The sequence below is a fragment of the Anabrus simplex genome, chromosome 2 (genome assembly GCF_040414725.1).
Source record: "Anabrus simplex isolate iqAnaSimp1 chromosome 2, ASM4041472v1, whole genome shotgun sequence".
NCBI classification, from domain to species: domain Eukaryota; kingdom Metazoa; phylum Arthropoda; class Insecta; order Orthoptera; family Tettigoniidae; genus Anabrus; species Anabrus simplex.
The window spans coordinates 368,856,978-368,881,185 of NC_090266.1; positions in this window are offsets into that span (position 1 = coordinate 368,856,978).

The following is a 24,208-nucleotide window of genomic DNA, read 5'->3' on the forward strand; positions in this document are numbered from 1 at the left end:
GCCAGCACGCTAACCATTTAGCCATGGAGCCGGACGATGGTAATGTATGAGTATAGCAGTTAAGTCAAGCAAAGTTAAAAAAAAAAATGTTTAGGCCTATGTATTATGTTGTTACACTACTGGAGGGGACTAGTTCCTTATGATCAATTCCAGGCTTATCAACTACAAAGGCCTCTTTCCTGCCTCAATTTTACCATACAGTAGGATCGTCGCTTATGAAAAGGTAATCTCTTTTCAACAGCTTTCATTAAACTAAAGCACAATCGTAGGAGATTATAAGTTAGAATGCCCGTAAAGTCCAGCTAGGCCTTATCAGCTGTGACGTCAACTGTTGACATGATGGCAAAATGCTCAGGTTATTACTTTACTGAGATTCGAAGTAGACAATATACTCGTAGCTGGATATCATGAAATCCATCTTTAATGCGTTGATATGTACAGAAATGGATAAAAGTATTCATACCCCAACCCATCCAAAACAAAATGCTTTATTGCTGGACCAATACGGAGTACAGGTCAAAATTAAAAACCCATACGTATACCTTGTACAGCCGTGTACACTAAAAAGCACAAAGTCCAGTCTAAGAAAACACCACATGGCAAGTAAAGCACACTTGAAACAGTTACTACAACAAGAATGGGGAACATTTCATCTGAATTAACACGGAAACTGGTGTTCTCAATGCCCAGCAGGTTAAAAGAAATAATATACAGGAAAGGAAAACAAAAGCACTACTGATCGAGTTGGTAATATCTGTTTCTTCATTGAGTTGTGAACTCTTCTGGGATACGGTATGAATACTTATGTCCTGACAAGTAGTGTCATGGAGTACGCATTTGTTGCTTTGTTATGTACTTCCAGTTTATTTTGTGCTTTGTAATAACCACTGCTGTACAAGGTATACGTTTGGGTTTGTAATTTTGACCTGTACTTTGTATTGGTCCAGCAATAAAGCATTTTGTATTGGATGGGTAGGGGTATGAATACTTTTGTCCATGTCTATGTATTCCTTTTGAAGTCCAATTAAACAGGTTGCAAAGGCAGAAATACATAAGTCAGCCCGGAAACGTCAGTCAAGTCTGGATAATAGATCATGTTGTCGATAGCTGAGTACAATCACTGTTTGCTTCTCATCGAAGTGGTCACTGTTCGAATCGTGGTCATTGCACATGAGATTTCGGAAATTAAAATTCACGTCCTTTTAGTTTTGATTACATGTGGTTTGTGGTCACTGTCAAGTGTCGCGTAAAACTACAAGTTTCCTTCCAAGTACTGAAAAATAGTATATTTAATTAAAAGTAAAGGCATGTTAGAAAGCTATTGGTAGAACGAGACAAAATATATTTCCTCAAGTGCAATTAATATAACACATGCCACGTTCATTTTTTTTTTTTTTTTTTTTTTTTTTAGGACATACTGGGCTTAGCCCTTCTAGAGATAAGAAAGTGAGGTGACATTGTAAACAACTCGCAATTACGTGTTTGACTGCTTTTGCTTGCTCCGCTTGTGCGTGAAACGAACAATTCGTACTTAGTAACGACCAGGATATCACTAACCATTACAAATGTCTCATTAAGTTCAGCAACATAGCAACGTATGTAGAGCTAAAGTCTGACGAGACATAGCGCCGATTGCGGAAACGATGACGAGTTTTAAATCATAGATATTGTCTACCTGAACACCGTCTAAGTGACGCACGATGATCCATTGCATAAACGATGTTCAGCCTGTGGTTAGCAAGACGTCGTTCAAGTTACAGTATCGTTTCGAAAATGGAAATAAAGTATCTTCATTGCTATCCTTTGCCTGTCGCAGCCAATGAAGTACTTCGGTGCACGCAAGCTAAACATGAGCATGATTTGTCAACAGAAGAGAAAATCGCGATCGCTTTCTCTGGAAATGAAATTTATAATATTATCATGAGTAAAGTGACACGCCCCCGTATGAGGAATTGTAGCTTTGATTATAGTGTTGTCGTTGGGGTGAATGTAGTATTAATAACAGTGGCAAAGAAAATAAAGAATATAGCACTCTAATGGGCAATGCAGATCTGAGGCTGCATTCTGGAGATCGTAGATTCAAACCCCAACACCGGCAGCCCTGAAGAAGTATTTTTCCCGTAGTTTCTCGATGTTCACACTGGACAAATACTGGGGTTTTCGTTAAGGCCGTGGCCGCTTCCTTCTCAGTCCTTGCCTTTCCCTCTTCTCCTGTGGGTGGGGGCCGTTGAATACATCCTCAGCATCCCCTGTCAGTCGCAGAAAGCGACTAAAAGGGGTACCACGGGCTCTGAACTTGAGGCCGTGAGTTGGCGACGACGGTTCCCCTACATGAATCTGGCATTGATTCCACTTATTTGTGCCAGACCCCTTGTTTTCATCTTTCCTATCCGACCTCCCTTGGCCAACTCTTAATTACTTCTGACCCGACGGTATTATGTTTGCAAGGCCTAGGGGGTGTTTAATATTCACGCCTTTGGTGGCCCTTACCTTTCTTTTGCCAATACGTCCATTTTTCTGTGTGTCTGCCCTCTTCCATTTTTCCTCTGGTTAATGTTTAGCGAGGATGTTCGCTCAGATGCATTTCCTCTTAAAACAATAAGCACCACCACTTACCTTTGCCTGTGTAATCGTATATTCGTACACCTATGGTATGTGATGAAACATCATTACGGCTTACGAGCTGAAGTCAGATTTATAAACGGCATAATGACAGACATCAGATATACACGCTGAACATACATATCATTTAAAAATGTAGCATGATCGGCGCGATACTGTATACAAACTGCAGATCGTACCGCCAAGAAAGTATTCGTACAGTGCGGATGTACTGTCTTTCTTCTTCTTGTTTTCGAATAGGTCTACTATGGACCACGTTAAGCATCATTCATTTACGGTTCTTCCTCTTTCGATCGGCCCAGTACTTCATCCTTTTGGAGTGGGCTTCTTTACGTTCTCGTGACCAGTTGTTGCCGGTCCGTTTTTTGCTACTTTGATCTTGGAATCCCTTAATTTTGTTGATGATTTTTCTGTATTCCTGTCTGTTGTATACTGCCTGCTGTGATATATTATTTTCCTCCATATCCTCCTTGACCCCTTTAAGCCAGCTAGTTTGTGTCTTCCTGTTCTCCATGTATTCCAGAATTCGCTTGGCTGTTCTCTCTGGTGGCATTCTTTTAATGTGTCCGTAGAAGCAGAGTCTTCTCTTCTTGAAGGATGTTGTGATTTTTTCGGTCCTTTTGTATAGTTCCTCATTTGGTCGCAGTCTAAATTCTTGACCCACGTTCCTGGGCCCTAGTATCTTCCTCAAGATCTTCCTTTCTGTCTTTTCAATGTTTTCTAGTAAGCTGTCTTTATGATTGGTAAAATCAGTTGTCGTCCGCCTCTGTGGTGTAGTGGTTAGCGTGATTAGCTGCCACCCCCGGAGGTCCGGGTTCGATTCCCGGCTCTACCACGAAATTTGAAAAGTGGTACGGGGGCTGGAACGGGGTCCACTCAGCCTCGGGAGGTCAACTGAGTAGAGGTGAGTTCGATTCCCACCTCAGCCATCCTGGAAGTGGTTTTCCGTGGTTTCCCACTTCTCCTCCCGGCAAATGCCGGGATGGTACCTGACTTAAGGCCACGGCCGCTTCCTTCCCTCTTCCTTGTCTATCCCTTCCAATTTTCCCCATCCCCCACCAAGGCCCCTGTTCAGCATAGCAGGTGAGGCCGCCTGGGCGAGGTACTGGTCATTCTCCCCAGTTGTATCCCCCGACCAAGAGTCTGAAGCTCCAGGACACTGCCCTTGAGGCGGTAGAGGTGGGATCCCTCGCTGAGTCCGAGGGAAAAACCGAACCTGGAGGGTAAACAGATGATGATGATGATGAAAATCAGTTGTCGCACGGCTTTAGGCCGCTGTGCTTGCAGGAGGGGTTGTTATATCTTCAGTCATCGCTGTGCTGTCGTTGCCGCAAGGTTATTTATTATGGGTCGAATGACGACGGAACTTTCATTGAGTCAACCAGAGAATATAGTTTTACTGTATAGACAAGGTAAAAGTTATCGTCAAGTTGGAAAACCGCTCAGCATTTGCTTTACTACGGTGAGTTCAGTAGTTAATAAATACAAGCACAGCGGACAAACAGGAAAAAAACAGATCTGGTCGTCCGAAAGTGCTGACATCACGGGAGTGACGCAATATTGTGCATTCGGGACGAAAAAAACCGTTCCGAAGTGCTGCACCCATCGCTACAGAACTCGCTTCAAGGTGCAACAAAACGGTGAGCGTGCAAGCTATGAAGAATGTATTGCACAGTGCGAACTTGTGCAGTAGATGTCCACGAAAGAAGCCACTTATAAGTGAAAGATATAGGCAGGAACGCCTCCAGTTAGCGAAAGAGTATTGTGAAACGACAATGGCCTTTGGAACATCATTATTTTTTTTTCTGATGAAGCGAATACAGTTTGGAACTGGTAGGAGCAGCAAGTTATGGCGGAAGCCAAACGCCGAACTTCCTTAAGGGGTTGGAACACTTGCACGGAGTGACATTTGCACGGAGCCTTTCACTCTACTTGATGAGTCAGAAGTAGGATGGTGACACTTGCACGGAGCTTTCACTCTACCTGATGAGTCAGAAGTAGAATGGTCATACTAACATAAATTTTGGATACCTAATCTAATTTGATAAGTACTTTGACGAAGATGCACATAAATACTGGCCTCTCCTGGAAATCCAATACCACACGCGTAAATGCTTCCACATGTAAGGAAATGACTCAAAAAGTATAAAAGAGTCTTCAGATCGCCAGGTACAGGTCTTTTTGATTTGACTCCCGTAGGCGACCTGCGGGTCGTACATCCAGCCCCCGTGCCAACAGAAAGAACCCAGAACCCATTATAGTTGAACTTCCCGACCTGCCGGGAATCTAACCTGGGACCCCTGTGACCAGAGGCCAGCACGCTAACCATTTAGCCATGGAGCCGGACAATAAATTCCATAAAATGACCGCATAATGACTTACAACTTTATAAAACGACATAATACAAAATGGCAAAAAATTACCTAATAAATTAGCATTTTTCTAGCTATTTGTTTAACGTCGCACTAAGACATCGAAGGTTTTCGGCGACGGAAGGGTGGGAGATTGGGAAGGTAGCGACCGTGGCCCCAGCATTTGCCTAGTGTGAAAATGGGAAACCACGGGAAACCATCTTCAGGGCTGCCGACAGTGGGGTTCGAACCCACTATCTCCCGAATGCAAGCTCACAGCTACGCGACCCTAACCGCACGGCCACTTGCTCGGTAATTAGCATTTCTGCAATGTGGGAACTATGATAAGGATTTCTGTACAAGTTAGCAATGTCTATTTAGAACCAATTAAAAGATGACATGTCATCAAAAACCCTAGATCTGGTAATCACGGTAGTGAATTTGGATACAATTTATAAGTAACTGTTAATTTTATTAATGCCGGTCCCATGGTGTAGGCGTAGCGTGCCTGCCTCTTTCTCAGAAGCCACGGGTTCGATTCCCGGCCAGGTTAGGAATTTTTACCTCAATCTGATGGCTGGTTCGAGGTGATTAGATTAGAATTGAGGAGCTATCTGATGGCGAGATAGTGGCGCTGGTGTAGAGAGCCAAGAATAACTACCGTGAGGATTCGTCGTGCTGACCACACGTCACCTCGTAATCTGCAGGCCTTCGGGCTGAGCAGCGGTCACTTGGTAGACCAAGGCCCTTCAAGGGCTGTTGCGCCATGGGGTTTGTATTTCTGGTTAATTTTATACATTGTAAAAGACATTTAGCCGACTTAGTGCCGTTTCCATGGAACACCACGGGAAGGTAGTCTCTTTGCGTTCCTCATAGATATATTTTTTTCACTTTATGCAAATTCAAGTTTTATTTTTATTTTTTAAGTGCTGATTCAAGATATTTTCATGGTTATGCAGTGATATTCCATTGTCACGTTTTCTCTTTATTAATTATGATTTAAAATATTAATATATTTACCATATTTACATGATTTACAAATCCTGTAATATTCCAGGATAGTTTCACTGCAGTTTCTGAGCGTAAGCAACACAAACTAGGAATGATCTTAGTTCGCTATCAACTTCAAGTATTTTTAAGATCTTTGAAATACTCGTATCGATCTTCACTGCTGATTTCCTTCTTCTCTTCCCATCGATATTCAAAACTATCCTGTCAAATTGGTGACCGTAGTACTCTGCATCATCTCCAAGAGTCTTGATCAGCGAATATACAGTCCACCTCCGTAGCGTAACGGTTAGTGTTATTAGCTGCCGTCCTCGGGGGCCCGGGTTCGGTTCCCGGTACTGCCAGAAATTTAAGAACGGCAGGAGGAACGGTATGTGGTCAAAATGGTACATGCAGCTCACCTCCAACGGGGGTGTGCCTGAAAAGAGCTGCTTCACCTCGGGATGAGGACACGAGTATACTATATAGCGAATATACATTCGGGTGCGCTCTCGAAATTAAACTGTTTATTCTTTGGTTCCAAACTCCAGAAACGTTATGCCGCCTTCCACAACAGTTCCACATATTCCTTGGCATGTGCTCGTTATCTAGCCATTGATCAACGACGTTATAGTCGTAAAACACCTGTAGATTCTGATTTTCAGGCGAGCTTTCCTGAATACATAGCCAACCATCAATCATTTCTAGGGAAATGTGCGCTAGTGCTGAACACATTCGAATATGAAGTCTAATTTCTTAATTTTCCCTGTACTCAGTAACAAGGCCACAATCTTGTACTTTCCTCCTTAGACATTGATTAAAATGATAGTTGCAACCCAAAATCTCAGCTTGGGGAAACAGCGTTTTAGCTGATTGGACGATGGCGATTTCGAAGTCCATAATACGTGTCACAGGGTTCCATCCTACTACGTTGTTTTTAACAGCTTCGAAGAAACGAGCATAATGTTTCCCGTTTCTTGTTTGGTAACAGCGCGTAGACAGATGGTACCGTGATGGTTTCTTCCCACGAACTTCCAAGATCGGCGTGGATGTTAAGTAGCTGCCCAAACTGCTTGCTTGAACTTTTGTAGGTCCCGTCGACAAAGAAGGAAGAGCAACTTGATAAAGCAGATTTTCCTTTCTCGCTGGCAAACACTAATATCCTGTTTTTGGCCCCCTGTTGTCGTCTTCAAGTAGGAATTTTCCACCGTCGTTCATTACTATGTGTCTTTCCTGTATTATTACACCTCCAGAATCGATCGGGTCTTTTGTAGGTCCCATTCTTTTCCGTTGGATGCGATGTAATGATTGTTTGGCACTTCGATGTGATGGCAGCGATATCACAAGGTCATAGCCTCTATTGAAGAGCTGGCCGACTTCTTCGGTGTAAACTGTTGAAATCATACTGTCTGTTTCCCTTGCACGTTTTTTGCATTTACTACACATTCTTTTCACTTCATTCGCCGCGTCGTCCGGAATGTAAACGTGACTTGTCTCGCCTAAAACTGTATTGCCTTTCGTTGTTATTCTTCCTTTACATTTACATTTCTTGAAATATACGCACCGCCAATAAGTCATTCGATCTTTATTGGTATAGTCCACAATATAATGATGTCCATCGCAAATCAATAAAGGCGGTCTCAGTGAACTCCATAGCTGCCGAGCAATTATCACCAGTTCAACACGGAACACTAGTTGTCACACAGGTATCAACTGTAGCAATGAATTCCACTTACCAGGTGGGCCTTCCCCTCCCCTGTTTCTGGTTTTCCAACCCTCCTTGGGCCTGCGTGCAAGTGTCACTGTTTGCAATAGCCATGCTTAGTAATTTCCGGGAATTGTTGGCTTTCCGTGCAAGTGTCAACACATTCCATCTCCGTGCAAGTGTCACTCCGTGCAAGTGTCACAACTTCGAACTTAAACCTCAACACGTAATCCCCACGGTAAAACACGGATGAGCGAATGTGATGGTTTGGGGCAGCATGGCTGCGAATAGAGTGGGAAGCCTGGCATTTATTGATGGTATTATGGATGCCAGGAAGTACATAGATGTGTTGCGCCATAATTTACGCAGCAGTGCACACAAGCTTCGTCTTGAAGGAGTCTTCCCCTTCCAACAGGACAATGATACTAAGCATTGTGCAATGATAACCCGTGAATGGTTGTTGTACAATGCCCGAAGAAGACTTCTCACTCCACCGCAGAGTGTAGATCTCAATCCCATAGAGAATCTGTGGGGCCATCTTGGCAAAGAAGTGCAAAAACGCCATCCTACTAGTAAAGAACGTCTTAAAGAGATACTCTCAGATGCAGGGTCCAACATATCTGAAGAGTACACCAAATGTTTTGTTAGCTCAATGCCAAGACGTCTGAAACAAGTCATCAAAGCTAAAGGCATGCATTCAAAATATTAAGACTGTGTTTGAACAAAGACTTCGGCAAGTGTTTGAATTATCTAATAGTGAACGAATACTTTTTGTAGTATTAAAGGGCGAGTTTACTTGATTATTACGTTGAGCGCTGTGAATATCATAGCAATTGTACAACAGGGTGTCTTTTCCTTATACAGTCGTCTCACTGGATGTATTTATATTCATTCATGGTGCTTAATATGCAGGTATACGTTAAAATGTTGGTGTTCGAATACTTTCTGTGGCTACTGTACACCGGGAGTTCTGGTCTTGGGAATAATTTCCTATGACAACAGGAGCACTCTCGTGGTTATCCCACGCATCCTGATGCAGATGTGTACGTCCGTCTGGTGATTCGAACTGTTGTGCTGCCATTCATGAACAGTATAATGCACGCCCCCTTGCCTCTGTTGTAACCCAACCTGCTCTACAGTGTCGACATGTTGCCTTGGCCTGCTCGATCCCCCTATCTGTCCCCAATGGAGCACGTATGGGACATCATCGGACGACAACTCCAGCGCCATCCACAAGTTGTATTAACCATCCCTGCATTGACCGACCAAGTGCAACAGGCATGGAACTTCATCCTACGAGCTGATATCCGGCACCTGTACGACAAAATGCTGAATGCTTGCATTCAACAATCAGGCGATTACACCGGTTATTAATGGACCAGCATGGCACATTTCCGATGGCTTTTCTCGGATATTAACCTGTAGTCTTGTACCTTTAATCAATTAAATATGTTACCTCTACAAATATATTGCGAAAATGTCCACATTCTTCATTCCTTATTTCCTAGTGTTTGGATATTCTTTCCGCCAGTGTATTTGACTGACCTTTGTGTCGTGCTAGAGAAGCAAATCGTGAAAAGCGAAATCGCACAATAAACTGTATCTTCCCGCACATTTCAAATGAATTACTGCGATCTCGCAATGAGCCCCCCTGCCGGCGGAATTAACGAATGATTGTTACAATTCACGACCCTGCCGGGAATCGAACCCGCGACCCCTGTGTCCAGACGCCAGCACGCTAACCATTTAGCCATAGGTAAACTGAAAGAAAAAAGTGTATCGAACAAATCCTCACACATTGGAGGAACTGAAAGAAAACATTACGAATGAAATCAGGTACATTACAGTGACCGAGCTCGATGGCTGCAGTCGCTTAAGTGCGGCCAGTATCCAGTATTCGGGAGAGAGTAGGTTCGAACCCACTGTCGGCAGCCCTGAAAATGGTTTTCCGTGGTTTCCCATTTTCACACCAGGCAAATGCCGGGGCTGTACCTTAATTAAGGCCACGGCCGCTTCCTTCCCACCCCTAGCCCTTTCCTGTCCCATCGTCGCCATAAGACCTATCTGTGTCGGTGCGACGTAAAGCAACTAGCAAAAAAAGAAAAACATTACAGTGGCAGTCAGTCAGAATGTGGTTACCAGATACAGTGCCTGTATAACCGAGGAAGGACGACAGTTCCAGCATCTTTTATAAGGTAAGATTTAATGTATGATTATATACACGCCTAAAGCAGGGCGACCGCGCGCGACGTAAGTTCGGCTGAGGCAACTGCAATAGCGCAGGTACAAACACCTTGCGTTCGGTCTTAGTTTATAAACGAGACCCTGTATGTGCTGTCGATGCATCAGTTTTTGTGGTCGCTCTGCCAAATTATTTCTGCTACCATAATTAGCCATTAGCTTTAGGAAATTGCCGGCCATACTCATAGTCGGACAGTTTTCCATGTAATTTCCCGATAAGACAGTTTCTCTGATTTATATAATATTTATAAATCTTCTTGAATTGAGGAAATCCTGATTACTGACTGTCCTTCATACTGGCAAAATTAACTTAAGAGACGTTTTTTGCCCGATAACGACGTCCAGAGCTGAAGGAAAGACAAGAGGCATGTGATAAATACAAGGAAACAGGACAGTTGTAGCATCTTACAGCATCAAATACCCTTGTACTTAAAGTTATTATACAGTAATTCTTACATTTACAAACTTAAAATAATTTGTTAATGCCGTATCACTTACGCGACGTACGAATTCCTGTTTACATACATCTGAGTTTCGTTCGTTATTGAATCACTACATAGGAAAATATGTGGCCTTAACATTTCACACCATATGCATAGTATCGTTTTAAATGGGGCATTCACAGTACGATTCTCCGGCTCCATGGCTAAATGAATAACTTGCTGGTCTTTGGTCCAAGAGGCCCTGGGTTCGATTCTCGGCGGGGCCTAGGATTTAAACCTTTATTGGTTAATTCCGGTGGATCGGGGACCGGGTGTTTGTGCCGTCTTCAGCATTAGAATTATATGATGGGCCGTAATAACAGTACAAGTCAGTTTTCAGCAAAATCAGGATAAATACATATTTGACATCGTCAGCTCGATATCTATGAGTGGTTAGTCAAAGCCTGCCGTAACACAATGCACATAGCAGTACAAAATGAAACTTTCAAATGACGAGCGATCAGAACAGTACAAGTTGACGTGTGCTCTTGTACTCTTCTTATAACTTGCACTGTTGTTGCATTCCATCACAGAATTCATTGTAGGCAGGGTCCCATTCTCACAGATGCGCAGGTCGCTAATCAGGGGTCGACTCGGAAGACCTGCACCAGGTCTCTCCGGAAGCCACACGCCATTATTATTATTATTATTATTATTATTATTATTATTATTATTATTATTATTATTCCGTATGGTTGGCCTACGGTAGCGTGCCTGCCTCTTACCCGGAGGCCCCGGGTTCCATTCCCGGCCAGGTCAAGGATTTTTACCTGGATCTGAGGGCTGGTTCGAGGTCCACTCCGCCTACGTGATTAGAAATAAGGAGCTATCTGACGGTGAAATAGCGGCCCCGGTCTAGAAAGCCAAGAATAACGGCCGAGAGGATTCTTCGTGCTGACCACTCGACACATCGTAATCTGCAGGCCCTCGGGCTGAGCAGCGGTCGCTTGGTAGGCAAAGGCCCCTCAGGGCTGTAGAGCCATGAGGTTGGGAGGGGGTTATGGATGGCCTACGTCCGCCTTATAGTAAATGATGCCTCTATTTCAACAGTAGATTTACGAAAGAAAAGGTAAAACGATGTAGAATGTGACTGAGAGAGCCATCAGACAAAAAAATCTATTGACAGACAGATTCTACCCGATCGGATAGTTATGAGCCTTGACTGCCACATACTCCCTGCCATTAGAAAGCCTGAGTACTTGAGCTACCACCATATGGCCATAGGGTAACATTTCCAGCTCATTAAACAGCTGGCTGTAAGCTATGAGAAGATCATCGTGTTGACAAGCACTTACAACTATTTTTAGGCAGCAATAAACGCTAGAAACACGTGTTCTGACTTTAAACTTCTATATGTAAGTACATACTCTTGAGTTAGCCATGTCCATAGTTTTACGTAACAGTGCTGCCAGTGTATTATCATGTAGTACATGTTTGTGGTTAACACTGCTTTGAGCTCGATAGCTGCAGTCGCTTAAGTGCGGCCAGTATCCATTATTCGGGAGATAGTGGGTTCGAACCCCGCTGTCGGCAGCCCTGAAGATGGTTTTCACTGGTTTCCCTTTTTCACACCAGGCAAATGCTGGGGGGCTGTACCTTAATAAGGCCACGGCCGCTTCCTTCCAATTCCTAGGCCTTTCCCATCCCATCGTCGCCATACGACCTGTCTGTGTCGGTGCGACGTGAAGCCAATTGTAAAATTGAATCTCTTCCATATCAGTTCTCTAAACAACTCAACAACCTGTCTACATATAACATATTGCTCGGAGTGAATTGCGAGTTGCAATTGCAAATGAAATAAAAAATCAAAACAATCATTATGTAAATTCAGAAATAAATTGGTCCGCGACTCTTTAAGCAAGCCACAGCTGTAGCCTACATCGTCAAACGCCGTTTCAGGTCAGCGTCCATGAGCAGGAAAATAAATACGTAGGTGGTTCAATAAGGTAACAAGATCCTTCATATTTATATTTTCCCAATTTTCTTCTAATTTCTCATCTGACTAGAGCAGATAAACCACCACATCCCTTCCCAGCTGTTAGATCGCATCTCATATCTGTCACACTGTCTCAACGTAGTTAGGAAGATGAAGGGTTAGGTGGAAAAGTGATGCAGCATTGAGCTGCGTAGTGTGATTACTTGGATTTCTACGTTTGAAGTGGACATCAGTATCTGAAAACGATGAAGAGGGCGACCTGAGTTACGGTGAAGAGGTTCCGTATTTATGTACGATAACACCAGGCTGCATTCAGCCAAGCCCATTCGTGAATTGCTAAGCCACTATCTTGTGTGGTAATGGATCGTCCTGTTCTGAGGTGGCACAGACTAACGCCCATAACTTTTGTACATTAAAGAAGTACATAGACGTAAAATCATTGGAATTAACACTGAAGTTAAGCGAGTTGACATATGTTAGGAATTTCACCTCGATTATTTCTACGATAAGGCGTTACAGGCCTACTGTTAAAAAATTCCTTAGACATACGCATCTATGTGTATAGATGAGATAGAGGTCTACTAATTTCATGCTATACATTAAGTTTTCTCAATCTTTTACAATTTTTACGATAATAATTTCGTGTGGCTATTTCTAGCCGAGTGCATCCCTTGTAAGGCAGACCCTCCGATGAAGGTGGGCGGCACCTACCATGTGTAGGTAACTGCGTGTTATTGTGGTGGAGGATAGTGTTATGTGTGGTGTGTGAGTTGCAGGGATGTTGGGGACAGCACAAACACCCAGCCCCGGGCCATCGGAATTAAACAATGAAGGTTAAAATCTCCGACCCGGCCGGGAATCGCACCCGGGACCCTCTGAACCGAAGGCTGGTACGCCGTCCAATCAGCCAACCAAGTGGGACATTTTCACGATGCAAACTATTCTATTTCGGTTACATCTCGTGATTTATTTTGGCAGTGCCAAAGTTGAAAAAATTACCTGTGCGCTTATGACTTGATGTTACCTTTCTTCAGTACTAGAGCTCTGTACTTCTGTACGCTACTCTGACCCCAAATAAGATACCAAAATGGAGGTACATTGAAATTATAATACAATATTATAATAATAAAATAGAGCTTATGTTCTACTGCACGGGTTTTATAAATTTCACATGGCTTGTAACTAGACTAGGACCATGTTAATAATCATCCTCCAATAAAATTTTAAAAATGCCATAAATACTAAGCTTTTCTGTTGACAGACGGAAATTACATTTCATGATAATCAAATTAACTTAGTATCTTTATAAAATCGTGAGGCTTACTTTCAGACCTCGGGAAGGCATTTATCGAACGCTTATTTAAACCTGTCGACTCGAGGGATTAATGATAATGAACGGAAATTACGGGCAATTGAACATATTTACAGTATATGAAAAATTTAAGTTGCAGTGAAGAAATGGAGTTAGAATCATCAAATACGTCTAGGTTGCAAGTAGTTACAGAATCAAGCAAGGCTGCAGACTTTTCTGTGTACTGTATCGTTAATTTAATGCACGTGTCAGTTGCTCTTGGCAGACCAAGACTGCATCATGCTGGGCTGAGTGGTTAAGGCGGTATAGCGATGGTCTCCTGAGCTAAAGTTGGCGAGTTCTATCCCGGCTCAGTCCGATAGTATTTGAAAGTGTTCAAATACGCCGCATGGCTTAAATTTACCAGCATGTAAAATAACTCCTGCGGAAAATATTCCGGCACCTTGGCGTCTCTGAAAACCATAAAAAAATGTAGTTAGTGGTACGTTAAACCAATAACATTACAGTATCATTAAGACTCAGTGAGAAATCCAGGAAGAAGCTTGACTTACGCTGAAGATCCGGTTGAAATTATAGCTATCATCAATTTTTTGTAGAGTAACATGTAAGTTGACAAGAAATGGAGGGGGGGGGATGGTTTTTTTTTTTTTTTTTTTTTTTCTAGTTGCTTTACGTCGCGGCGACACAGATAGGGGATGGTTTGAAATCAGCATCTCATTACATAGGGACGTCCATATGATGGAGCCGTACAGCAATAATTGAAATTAATCTATACTTTAGTCATCTATAGGTTTATATTTTCAAGGTAACTACTTGATTTAAATTAAAATTTAGCTCAATTATACATGTATCTATGTGAACTTTGTGTACGGGTAACGGCAACTCGTCTGTTGAATCTAGGTCTGTGCAACGTATACTTCACAAGGCCGCTGTTGGCAGCGTCCTAATCCCATCCTCAAATAATTTCAAATACAGGCAACGTAGCGAAACTACTGTAACACAGGCTAGCAGTCCGAATTCATACGCACAGTAAATATTTGGCGCTGGTGACCAAGATGATCCAAGTACTAAGCGAATAATTGTAACGGCTAGGGAAATTGCTAAGTTTCCTATGTAGCAGGTTGGTGACCACGGCCTAGAAGGGCGATAGTTTTATTCTGTAAAGTCAGTATAAATATTTCTGGGAAAAAAACCCCTGTATTTTCCCCTGACGTTACTTGTCAAAATTCAGTTCTCTATGACCAGTTCTTAGCTGGTCTAAGAAGAGAAGCAGGACATGAAGAAAGGAATACAATTCCAGTGTCCAAGCATCACCAATGGTCAGCGCGGCGAACCCTTCACAGCCTCATTCTGTGAGCCGCCTCAACGTACGTGGCAACGAGTGTAGACCGGAAGTGCGCCGTAGCAGACTGGCGGGCTGAAGTAGTAGCGATAGCGTACACCATTCATAACGTAGCTAGCAGCACGCTGCACGTATCAGACCTTTATCTCTTCCTCGCAACAGACGGCTCTGCTTATCTCGCGCAACACTCAAATGACAAGACATGAAACTCCTGAGCTAATTATTGTGATGATAACATTCGCCAAATTCTGAACATCAGAAATCACATTATAATAATGTTATAGGTTTTACGTTTCACTAACTACCGTTACGATTTCCAGAAAGGCCGGTATTTCGTCCCGCAGGAGTTTTCTACTTTCAGGTATATCTACCGATACGAGGCTGACGTATCCAGAAAGGCCGGAATTTCGTCCCGCAGGAGTTTTCTACTTTCAGGTATATCTACCGATACGAGGCTGACGTATCTGAGCACCTTCAAAAACCGTCGGAATGAGCGGGGTTCGAACCCATCAGCTAGTGCTCAGAAGACTGAACCGTCTAAATCAGCCGGCTGCCGTAAACCCATGTACCCGAAACGCGCAATAAAAGCAGTATTGTTCTTGCAATAAAATTATGATATAAAGCTATATTAAATAACAGCTATTTTCACATGGCTCGCAAAATGTATACAATATCTAATACTTTAAGCAGTACATGACTTTTTTTTTTGTTTTTTTTTTGTTTCGCTAGTGGCTTAACGTAGCACTAACACGTGGAAGGGTTTCGGTGATATAAGAATTGGGGAGAACTAGAGTTGGAAAGGTAGCGTCCGTACAGCCCAAGAATGTTCCTGGTGTAAAGAAGAGAAACCACGGAAAACCATCTTCGGGCTGCCAACGTTGAGATTGGAACCCATCATCCTCCGAATTCAAACTCTCAGCTACGCGACCCTAACCGCACGACCAACTTGCTCGGTTAATTCCCCGGTACGGCTAATATTTTTTCCCTCGGAACTCGGTCATATGGATTCTCTAGATCTACGAAACATAAACTTAACTGTCTATTCCTCTCGTAGCGTTTTTCAATGACGTGGCGCATACTGGTTTTCATCCCTCTTAACTCTCAACCGAACACCATGCCTAGTATACTGATCGATGAAATACCTCATTAGTTGTTGCAACCCTTCCCGTTTCCCTTGCTTGTAGATAGGCGCAATTACGGCTTCCGTCCAATCAGTAGGTGCCATACTAATATTCCATGGTAACCTTGTTATTACTCTATGAAGCCATTTCCTCCCTGCCTTCTCAATTTCACCATTTCAGGCCTGCTTTCATCTGTCCCTTCTGCTTTATGACAGAGGAGTTTGCCATACTTTTGTCTTTCGTAACGTCACCAGAAAATTACCTTTTGCGTTGAGAATATTTTCAAAATATTCCTTCAGCATGTCCAGTGATTTCCTGCGGATCTGTTTTTAATTACCTGGTGCATACTGGTTTTCATCCCTCCAGCTCTCAACCAAACACCTTGCCTAGTATAGTGGTCGATGAAATACCTCAATAGTTATTGCAATCCTTCCTCTTTCCCTTGCTTGCTTCATTTACCTAGAACAGTATTTTTGTTACTGTCCATGATATAACCGAAATTTTCCCACGACTTCTTGGATTCAGCAATTATCTGTTTCGCTCTGTTTCTTTCATCTACGTACGATTCCCTGTCCGCATCAGTCTTTGTGTGCAGCCATTTCTGGTACGCCTTAATCATTCCACCAAGATGAAATGAAAATCCACAGCCTGTTTCCAGTCATTCGACCGGGTCAGGAATGGAATGAATGAAGTCCCCATCTAGCGGCGAGGATAGGAATTGTGCCGGCTGCCGAAACCTGTCGCAGTCCTCTGGGGCAATGATTAATGAATGACAGATGAAATGAAATGATATTGGAGATTGTTGCTGGAATGAAAGATGACAGGGTAAAGCGGAGTACCCGGAGAAAAACACGTCCCGCCTCCGCATTGTCCAGCACAATACTCACATGAAGTCCCTGGGATTTGAACCACGGAACCCAGCGGTGAGAGGCCGGCGCGCTGCCGCCTGAGCCACGGAGGCTCTCCACCAAGATGCCATTTAGCCATCCTTACACACAGTTGTTCTTAGGCATTCCCTTGCTGTTTCTACTACAGCATCCCTGTGTTCTATCTATTCTCTTTCTATATCCTGAACTTGTTTACTGTCTGTTGTTCGGAACTTTTCACCAGTCATATCAATGCACTTCTGTCTAATTTGCTCGTCCTGGATATTTTCTACCCTTATTCGTCTGCAGAGAGATTTCACTTTCTCTGTCATAGTTATAGAGATACTTAGTTCACTACAGATTAGATCATCAAAAACTCCCAGGAATACCGGCACATTCCTAACAGATTTGCGGATTTCAAAGTCTCGTATGATTTAGTATATTATGGTTCGCCGGGCTGAGTGGCTCAAACGGTTGAGTCGCTGGCCCTCTGACCCCAACTTGGCAGGTTCGATTCTGGCTCAGTTCGGTGTTATTTGAAGGTGCTCAAAAACATCAGTGTCGTGTCGGTAGATTTACTGGTACGTAAATGATTTCCTGCGGGACTAAATTCCGGCGTCTACGAAAACCGCAAAAGTAGTTAGTGGGACGTAAAGCAGATAACATTATTATTATTATTATTATTATTATTATTATTATTATTATTATTTAAAAACATGAATTCTTGCCAGATATAAAGGTTGTGGGTTTCTTAAGCTCAGGCTCTAAGCGGAGTGTCTCCTCAAGAATAGAGATGCAACCATTTTCTCCTAAACTCTTTGTATCTCTTGAAACTGGATTGGCAATATTTTTTTGACGTTCAGCTGGAAAGCCATTCTTATCAGATCCCTTGCAGTAAGGCCGTAACATGAAAGCTCCATAATTATACAACACTCCAGTAACTTGTCTTCCAACTCATGAGGCAGAATTGGATTCGTGGTATGGGTGTCTAAATTTTCTGGATATCTTCCAAAGGTCTTCTGACATAATCTTTTAATGTCAACTTTGGAACATTAGACCTATACATTTTAGATGTCTCAAGAGGCCCATTTCTTTGTGCTTTTACGGCTTTCAATGACTCTCTCATCTTTACTTTGTCCCATTTTCTATGCTGCGAAATTGGTAAAAGATAAACAGTAAACTATTTCAATACTATTTCCCAAATATCGCATAGTAGGCGATATCAGGAAAATCTTATTGGGCGATATTAGGAACCTTCTAACCTTACAGATGGCGGACGCTGCAGACAGAACCGGGTAGAGAAACTAGATAACTTTATCAGAAGAATGCTTATGTCTTACATTACTTACGTATTATGGCGATCGCGATACTTACATACTATCTTAGTAAGAGTATGAGTAGTTTGAACCGAGCTCGGTGTCTGCAGTCGCTTAATTCCTCCTTATTTACAATCCCATTTACGTGATTACCCCAATGAAGATCTTTCCTTATATTAATACCTAGGTACTTACAGTGATCCCCATAAGGAACCTTTCACCCCATCAACGCAGTAATTAAAACTGAGAGGACTTTTCCTACTTGTGAAACTCACAACCTGACTTTTAACCCCGTTTATCATGCCACTGCCTGCTGTCCATCTCACAACATTATCGAGGTCATTTTGCAGTTGCTCATAATCTTGTAACTTATTTATTACTCTATATAGAATAACATCATCCGCAAAAAGCTTTATCTCTGATTCCACTTCTTTACTCATATAATTTAAATATATAAGAAAACATTAAGGACCGGGCGAGTTGGCCGTGCGGTTGTGAGCTTGCATCCGGGAGATAGTCGCACCGACACAGATAGGTCTTATGGCGACGATGGGATAGGAAATGCTTAGGAATGGGAAGGAAGCGGCCATGGCCTTAATTAAGGTACAGCCCCAGCATTTGCCTGGTGTTAAAATGGGAAACCTCGGAAAACCATCTTCAAGGACTGCAGACAGTGGGATTCGAACCCACTATCTCCCGGATGCATATGGTTAAACGTACCGTATTCCATAATGTGATATTTGACGAAACGAAATCTAGTTCTTAGAAATGTGCCTAAACTCATAATGTCAAACATTTCATTTCAAGTATGTGGTAAGGAGTTAAATGACAAATCTGTTACGATAACATCGGTAACGGAAATAAGTAAAGAAGGTTACGTCTCAAAACTCACGAGTTTCAAAACTCACGGCTAAAATTAGTTACAAATAGTATCAAAACTCACGACTACAAACTGGTTGCTAAAGTGAACATTCTAATTAGTCTCACGACTCCGGACAGCAGGTTCTTGCGATGATCGCACGAGGGATGATGTGCGCGGTGACGCACGCTTCCCTTACGACAGGCTGGGGATACTGTGGATGTCATTCTGTGACCCCAACCCACAGGGGAAGAATAATGGCTGGTGAATTAAAGAGACCAAGGTGTATTATTATTATTATTATTATTATTATTATTATTATTATTATTATTATTATTATTATTATTATTATTATTATTATTGAAATGTTGTGCTGTTGTCTTAAAGTACTAATACACGGATGCATTTTTTACCTTTCACATATATTTATAATAATAACGTGTGGCCTCCCGGGAGGTCTGGTACAGGTCTTTAGAGTTGACGCCGTATAGGCGACCTGCACGTCTTTGAGGATAAGGCCCTTTCTAAGACGAAGTCTAATGCTGAAGGCGGCATGAACTCGCAGTCCCCGAGCCCTCTCTGACCCGACCGGAAACCGAACCCGGGTCCTCCTGGACCCCATGGACCAAAGGCCAGCATGCTAACAATTTATGCATGCAGCCGGACGACATAAAATTAAAGTAGGTATATTCCCCGCTGCTAGTTAAAAGAAACTGTCAGTTGGTAGTACTGCGACTTAGTTCCATTATGCGACCAGAAGGCGGCATTTACTTGAATAAGGAATTTCAGTTAGAGATATTTAAGATCAAAACAGTTAATTCACTCATTTAGTTTCAATACTTGGAGATTCATTTGGAAAAAGGCGTATTTCTATTTTTCGTAAGAGTTCATCTATTCCCTTATTTCAAGAGATCATCTTACCCGACAAACTTAAACCGAAAAATATTATTCATGACGCATCCGGTTATTCTGTGCTATATAACTGAATGATATTTGAAACTCATTCGATTATTTAAATTTTTTATTCATTTGATTATTGAAATAATCGGATGGAAGTTATTCTATTATTAAAAGTATTCCATTATCCCATCACTATTAGGGTGGACATTTATCCATTCAAAGAAGAACTAGCCCTGCTCGTGAGTTTTGTGACTGGCCCAGGTAGAGAAACCTGTTCTTACTAATCCTCTTCCTGGAATTCATGAGTTTTGAAACTCTTGAGTTTTGAGACTCGTGAGTTTTGAGACGACACGAGTAAAGAATACAAATGAACTCAATTCTTCATCTGACAAGCATTAAAACCAAGACACAACACGTTGTACACAGACAGTATTGGAAGTACCGATAGTGTTCGTTATTGCATATTTCTATTCAGTAATATCAAGAGTTTCAGCTTGTTTTGCAGAAAGCGACGACCTTCGGTCTGAAAGAATTGTCCAGCACATGGAAACACCTCCTATGCTGGCACAGATATAGTAGATACGCTAAGGTAAGCAAGAGCAAGTTCACTTAAGAGTCAATGAACAATGAATTTTCACGACCGCATTGTAATCGAAATCGACTTTCAACCTATTAGGTCGTGTTACGCATATTTAGTACGTGTTGAAGAGAGATGTTATGTACAGAACAAAAATGGCCAACCGGACACCAGTGGGATCCGAACCCACAACCTCCCGATTTCGCGTTGGTAGCTCTACCAATTTTTTACACTTTTTAACTGATATTTTTTCGAATTCTTTGTTTTCCTTGTATTTTCTGTTTTAAAGAGAACACGCACACCCAGTCCCCGGGCTAGTGGAAATAACTAATTAAGGTTAAAATCACCGACTCGGCCGGGAATCGAACCCGGGGCTCCTTGAATCAATGTACAGGACCCCATGACGTAAGAAGCTGCTCCGGTAACATACCTCCCACGTGTATACATTGCCAAGGTCCTTATCTCGCTACTGATAAATGTTGCCCTGAATTTAAGAAATGGACTGATATTATATACATAATGGCTCATAACAACGTTCCTGAAGAGGCAGCAATAAATATACAGTATATCGAAATCGTGGTTATTCTGCTGCAGTATCCAGTCCACCGTTCAACTGGCAGAGCCACGTGGACTTCCCCTCCCTGTCACAGCCGGAGTCCGAATACCAGAATAATTTAGGTTTGGATATAATACCGATATTATAAAATATTTGTACTCATGTATAATCGTAATTGTGGAAACCGTTATTATTACAAGTAAAATACCTCCAATACCGGTATTTTGATGCCGGTATATAAAGGTTACATTGCCGGTAAAAATAGTGGGCAAATATAATCGTAAGGAAATAGGCCTACTTTATCGCCGATTGAATTCAAAGATTCCAGATTAAAAGTTCACGAGCGTACTGTAGGTCACACTAGTGAGCCTCACCGTACCAAGCCGAGTCGAAAAAAAACCACGAAAAACAAAAACAAGTTCCTGAACATTAAATAATAAAGTAACTGTTCGTCATTAAAGTATGTTATTTCTCCTCGTCGTTCCAACTTACCCAGTGATATATTAGAAGGTATTTTGTTAACCAGGACTAATCCACAGTAAGCGTTGTTCTTGGTATCATTGCACTCCAGAATACATGCATACGACATTCAGCCGTGCCGTCCCGATGTGGTTGTGAAGTTACACGAAAGCAAATGAAAAGGGAGGCTCTCCCCTTGCCTGTGCGAATGGAATAATTTGCCGCGAACTCGTCTGTATGCGTGTTGCCCAAATGTACCTCCAAATTCCTCCCATGATTGCCCTAGAAATAAATTAGTCCGCATAAGGCTTGAGTTAATCTATATATATAAAATAGCTTGTCCTGACTGACTGACTGACTGACTGACTGACTGATTCATCATCGCCGAGCCAAAACTACTGGACATAATGAAATGAAATTTTGGATATACATTCATATTAAGGTGTAGGTGCTCGCTAAGAGAGGATTTTTGGATATTCCGTCGCTAAGGGGGTGAAAAGGGGGGTGAAATTTTAAAATGAGTGTATCTATATCTCAAAACTTTTAAAGTTTACAAATGTAAAAATTGGTATTTAGACTCTTCATTAAAAATAAGGAAACACGTATTTTTTTGTTTTCAGAAAATCCCAACAGGAGGGGCGAAAAAGGGTGAAAAGGGGTTGAATGCCTTTAATCAGGATACCGGTACTTATGTCTCAGAAACTAAAGGTTTTACAGACCTGAAAATTGGTACTTTTGATCTCTTTTAAAAATAAAGAAACACGTATTTTTTGTTTTTGGTAAATCCAGTAATTGGGAGGGTGAAAAGGGGGGTGAATTTTTAAAATCAGTGTATCTATATCTCAAAACGTTGAAAGTTTACAGATGTAAAAATTGGTATTTAGAATCTTCATTAAAAATAAAGAAACACTTATTTTTTGTTTTCGGAAAATCCTAATAGGAAAGGAGGAAAGGGGTGAAAAGGTGTTGAATGCATTTAATGAGGATACTTATATCTCAGAAACTGAAGATATCACAGACCTGAAAATTGGTGTTTTGTATCTCCTTTAATAATAAAGAACCACGTATTTTTTTTGTTTTTGGAAAATCCAATTAATGGGGGGTGAGAAGAGGGTGATTTCTAAAATTAGAATATCTATACATATCACGAAACTTTTAAAGTTTATACATGTAAAAATTAGTACTTAGAATCTCCCTTAAAAATAAAGAAACATGCATATTTTTCTTTTCGGAAAATCCCAATAGGAAGGGTGGAAAAGGGTGAAAATATGTTAAATACCTTTAATGAGGCTAATTATATTTCAGAACCTGAAGATATTACAGACCTGAAAATTGGTATTTGAGATCTACTTAAAGATAATAAAGAAACAGGTATTTTTCGTTTTTGGAAAATCCAAGTAATTGGGGGGGTGAAAAGGGGTGTGAATTTTTAAAATGAGTGTATCTACATATGAAAATTTTAAAAGTTTACAGATGTGAAAATTGGTATTTATAATCTCCTTTAAAAATAAAGAAACACGTATTTTTTTGTTTTCGGAAAATCCCAATAGGAAGGCTGTAAAAGGGTGAATAATGGGTTGAATGCTTTTAGTGGGGATACATATATCTCAGAAACGGAAGATATTACAGAACTGAAAATTTGTATAAGGGATCTCCTTTAAAAATAAAGAAACACGTATTTTTTTAGTTTTTGGAAAATCCAATTAATGGCGGTTAAGTAGGAGTGACAAATTGGGGTGAATTTTTTGAAAGACTATATCTACAGAATATCTTGGAAACTTAAAATGTTACAGACGTAAAAAGTGGGTGTTTGGAATCTCCTGTAAATGTAAAGAAACATAGGTGATTTGTTTTTGGAAACTCCACTTAAGGGGAACTCAAAAGGGGTGAAATTTTTAAATGAGAACTTTTACGGTAAATCTAAAAAAACTTAACATGTTACAGAAGTGAAAAATGGTATTTTTTATCTCTATTAAACATAAAGAAACGTGTATTTTTAGTTTTCGGAAATACCACTTGGGTGGAGGGGGGGTAAAAGTGACTGAAAATGGTGTTGAATCCTTTTAATTAGGCTACTGATATCTCAAAAATGAAGATGTTACAGACGCGAAATTTGATATTTGCAATCTGCTTTAAAAGTAAAGAAACACGTGTTCTCGGAAAATCCAATGAAGTGGGGGGGGGGCTGAAAGAATTGAAAAATTAATTGTATGAGAATACATACATCTAATAAAAACTAAAGTTGTTACAGACGTGAAAATTCGTATTTGGATCTCCTTAAAAACGTGTTTTGGTGGGAAACCATTTTTGGGGGCGGGAGTGTAAAGGAGCTGAATTCCTTTCATGTGGACACATAAATCAAAAACTGAAGAAGTTAAAGTCGCGATAATTGGTATTTAGAAGATCCTTTACTATTAAACAAACAAGTATTTTTTGCGGGAAAATTCACTTAGGGGGAGGGGGGAGCAGTGTGAAATGAAGTGAAAAAAGTTAATTATTTTTATGGGGATACATATATCTCAAAACTGGAGGTAATAGACGTGAACATTGGTGTTTGGAATCTCCCTTAAACATAA